The 4,801-nt window shown below is 35.5% G+C and overlaps 1 long non-coding RNA gene across 2 annotated transcripts; it reads left to right on the top strand.

The window, feature by feature from the left end:
- The first annotated feature begins 2,294 nt into the window (after positions 1-2,294).
- On the top strand, positions 2,295-3,741 carry LOC149157528 (uncharacterized). Of its 2 annotated transcripts, XR_016261994.1 has the most exons (3): positions 2,295-2,459; positions 2,941-3,112; positions 3,596-3,741. It is a non-coding gene; the product is annotated as an uncharacterized LOC149157528 (long non-coding RNA). The 2 variants fall into 2 exon arrangements; XR_016261993.1 differs by lacking the exon at positions 2,295-2,459 and having other exon boundaries at positions 2,471-3,112.
- Positions 3,742-4,801: the final 1,060 nt, after the last annotated feature.

Here is a 4,801-nt window from a genome sequence, read left to right as displayed (position 1 = left end):
ACCCCGCCCACCGCCCACCGCCCCCTCCCCGGCCCCCCCACCCACCCCTCCCCGCCCACCCATCCCCCACCACCACCCCCTCCCGGCCCCCCTGCCCACCCCTCCACCGCCACCGCCCCCTCCTCGGCCACCCCTCCCCCTCCACCTCCCCCGCCCCCTCCGCGGCAGCGGCACCCCCGGCCGCCTCGCCCCGCCCGACCGGCGGCGGGTCGATTCCGGGAATCGACCCGCCGCCAGTCGGGCGGGGCGGGGCGGCCCAGGGGTGGCGCTGCGCGGATCTAGAACACATCTACCCAAATCTTCAAGTAATTTCGAATCAAACAATGAATACTTTATTCTCCCACCTTCACATGCAATTGTTTTATTTCTAGACGCACGTTAGGAGGGACAATGTTGAAAATGGATCCACCTTTTTTAAGAGTTGATCTAGTCTATATACTCGTCGCACTTCATTTTATCCCATTCTCTTCTCTTAAACTTCTCTTTTCATTCCTTTTTTTCTAGTTTGTTTCCTCCTATTTGAATTCTCTCATGCATCCCCCTAGCAACTTCCCCTGAATCCTTCTTCTTATTCCAAGAATGGAGGTGAGACACCTCTTTAGTCTTCCTAGTCAGAATTTGCCTCCAAAATTTCTTAGGAGCTAGCTTAGAGAGGTGTAAGAGATTCCCTTGTCTTTGACAAATGTATTGCCTCTTTTTCCTTTTAGTTAGGGCTTTATATATTTTTATCTTGTCCATTTTAAGAGATTCATCAACAGCTTCCTTAATTTCTCTCCTCGCACTTTTACACTCTTTGTCATACCATGGATTGGTTTTGCTATTTCTTTTATTATTTGATATAGGAAAAATGATTTGCAAAATTTGATAACTAATTCTCTAAATCCCTTTCCAAGACTAACACTTGAAAAATCAATTAGGTAACAAACATGCTATTAGATAGAACTATTTGTTTCTTTATTTCACCAAACCAAATTGAAAAAATAATTTTATAAATTAAAAATCAATAATACAATCTTAGAAGCAGTTTAAACTTATTATTATAATCATGATGTGAAATTGAATAGCTAGATTCTTAGCACATCTAATATTCTCTTTTATTCTGCTATCAATGATATCATATTTTCCAACGTTTGATACATTGTGCAAGGCCTATCTATATAAAAGGATCATGAAATACAAAAAATGGAGAACCTTTTCCCACGAGCATGTGTGTGCTTGACACAATAATACTTGCAACAACAAATATTCAATAAGATGCAGACACTTTTAAATTGGTTGTAATTTGGAGAACCTGATCTTTTTTCAACCTTTTGAACTCATTTCTGTATCAGCCATAGCCAATATTATGCTTTGACTTCCTTAAAATTTTCAATGGTTAGAAGAATAAATTACTGATTAGCAGAAATAGTAAGATATGTACAATTTTGGTTTTGTTAATATCACAGTTATGAGATCAAATTACATGTTATAAGTTTAGAAATTTAATTTAAGACATCATTAAATCATTATCCAATATAGCATACAACATTTATGTAAGGGTTTTTAAAATTTCTCAAAACTAGATGCTTCCTAGAGGAAGAAGTACCAGTCTTAAGATTATATATAAACTTGAAAATTTTCTGATTTGACATTTTATGAATATCAATAAGTGAACAACTTGTGTATATATTTTACTTCTAAATATATATAATTTTTTATTTTGGAAAAAATAAATGAATAATATGCATTTTAATATATTTTAAGATTTTCATATAAATAATATATTTTTTTGGCTAAGAATTCTTTCTTTTTAATGTAAAGAAACTTATATACATATAGTAGAAGTGAAAACCTGCTCCTTTTAGATCACCAATAAAATAATCCAAGATAGTTTAGTTTTCCTTTAATAACAATACTGATAGTAACTAATCATAATTATCTCATTAATAATTTCACCACATAAATATTTTTAATACAATTTATATATAATATATACACACAATAATATACCGATGGGTGTAATTGCATAAAGTGAAATATGTACCTAAATTGCATCCTATTAAAATATTTAATAGGTGTACGGCTATTACGGATTCGCAAGAGTACAATTAAAGATTCCTTAAATTAACATTTCACAATTGTTTTTATCAATCAATCTAATCTTTTATATGATTCATTTAAATTATTGTATTTCATAAGATTTCATTAAGGGATGGATGGATGGATGGACCGACCACGGTGGATTTTTTTTTATCTTAATTTAAGATATATTGGATTCAGATGAGTATGCGCAATTGTCTGAACGATTTAATGTAATGTTTGTCTATTCCAAATTATTTAATGAAATTGAATTATTGGAGTGATGGATCATGTCGGATTTTGTCAATTCTTGAGCTTTAAATTAATCAGAGACTCTAATCAAATGCAGAACTTATTCTTCACACTCGACTTTCTGCTAAAATCAAACCCTATGTTGACTGGTAGGAAATAAACGACAAAAAACCTTCTTTTCTTTTAAATTTAAATTTAAATTTGTTTGCAGAAAATGAAAATTTACAGTTCATGCACAAGTTCATGGAATGAGTTTTACAATTCATGCACAAGTTCATGGAATGGAATGTAATGCAAAATTTGAGCTTTGTGATTTTCACAATCAGAATGTTTTAGGGTCTGAGCTTTCACCATCAAAATTAGGGTTTTTAAGGACAAACACATACTATTTTGCACATTGAAAGGCAGTATCACCATGAACTATACCCATCTCACAGGCATAACTAGAAGTAAACACTTTCCAAACATGTAATTTCACAGTGAGATGTAAATTTGAGCTTTGGTGATTTTCGCAAATGTTTCAAGGGTTTTTAAAGATGCTGAATTCATTTAACAAATACATACTATTTTGTAAATTTAAACGCAATATCGCCTTGATATACTATCTCATGGATGCCAGTTTCATTGAAGGAGGGACAGCAAACTAGATAGGACTGAGGAAGGACGGGATTTACTTTGACCAAAACAGAATTGCAATTCCTTCGTTTGTTGACATAGACTGGAGAGCTCATCCTCAGATCTGTTCATTAAATTCCGAGGGTCAATAAGGAGCTTCAAGTCAAGGTCGGACCTCCAAATCAGGGTCAGTATACTGATGATGAAAGGAAGTTTGAAGGTTTTATTATTTTGTAATAATTTATTTATGAATAGTATTAGCTCTAGAAAATTGTAATGAGTCGGTGAAAGTGGAGAATTGGGTTTAAAGGGTGGAAATTTTTTGTTTGATTCAGTACCGTAGCAAATAATCTGTCTGAATATATAAACTAGAGCTCACAAGCTCCGAATCAGGTACGGGTCGATTCCCGGAATCGACCCGCCGCCGTCGGGCGGGGCAGGGCGGCGCGGGGTGGCGCTGCACCACCCTCGCGCCGCCCTGCCCCGCCCGACCGGCGGCTGGTCGATATTCCAGGAATCGACCCGTACCGGCTTCGGAGCTTGTGAGCTCTCATCCTACCAGATCCCACCTCCTTTGTTCTTTCCATTTCACCAAAATTTTCAGACTCCGGTACTCTGCGACAGCGCTCTCATTATAATTTCGTTTATCCCTTGATTCCATAACTTACAGGGTATTTTTACAAAAAATTGCATGCCCGGATAGCCAAGTCGACAGGTCAGTCTAAGATCCAGACCCCCGTTCTTGTCTCTCGAAGAAAGGTATTTCGAATGTGCTGATCGATAAATCTTTAGAAGAAATTGTCTTCATAGCTGAAATTCGAGACTAAATTGGATTCGTCCTGATGGATCTTCAGAGAATTTCACTTTTAAATTTAATATTTAATATTTATTATCTGAAGAGCAAATTTTCTTGCAATTTAGCGCATGAGGGAACTGGTTAATGTTATAATATTCATTTGCAGTTCAGTGGAACATTAGTTTGTTTTTTTAAGAAGCAAATTTGAATACAGTTTTACGATTAGGTGCATATCAGAGGAACAATCTACACGGAAAAGTATGGGTGATCGCTAAATTTTTGAAAGGAAATAGGCTCACTCGCAATTATCCTGATAACGGAACTTCGGCAGTAAATTGGAGTGATTCTGTAAATCTATAGAGAAAAAATTATCTCTTTAATTTAAACTGTATTATCTTCAGTGAAAATTTTGTTCGGGCAATTATTTTTTGCAGCAGGATGTCGCTGTTAAATGTTACAACGTTCCGGAGAAATTTTCTGCTTAAATTACCCTTGTTTATGTTTTGAAGACGGTGAATTCAAAAATACTTCTATAATTAGATACATAACAGAGTAACATTTATAACTATATTTATTGTCGAAGAAAGGTATTTTGAACGGGGAATAATTTCTTATCCCTAAATCTTTAGAGTAAAGAGGGGAAGACTTTCGCACTTGTCTTCGCAGCTCAAATTCGAGAGTAATTTGGAGATGTTAGATCTTTAGAGGAAATTCACTCTATAATTTAAACTTTCCTCTTAGATCAAATTTTTGTGCAATTTAGCGTTTGTGTTTAACTGGTCACTGATGAAAGTTATAAATTTACTGTTCAATTTAACGTTAGTTTATGATTTTAGGAAGGTGGATTCGATTACAATATTATAATTGGGCACATAACAGAGTAGCAGTATAGATAACTAAATTTATCTTCGAAGAAAGGTATTTTATAGGGCAAATTATGCCGGATCACAAAATCTTTAGAAGAAAATAGGCAGACACTCCTAATTATCTTCTTCGATGAAATTCGACAGTAAAGTGGAGTCACTCTGGATCTTTCCAGAAATCCACTCTTTAATTTAAACTTTAATCTTAATTATCGTA

Source organism: Pinus tabuliformis, chromosome 5_2 (assembly GCF_031772625.1).
Source record: "Pinus tabuliformis cultivar Carrire ecotype Pingquan chromosome 5_2, CPIR1, whole genome shotgun sequence".
Taxonomy (NCBI): Eukaryota; Viridiplantae; Streptophyta; class Pinopsida; order Pinales; family Pinaceae; genus Pinus; species Pinus tabuliformis.
Note: the sequence above shows the minus strand (reverse complement) of the source record. Positions and strands in the feature narration are given on the sequence as shown.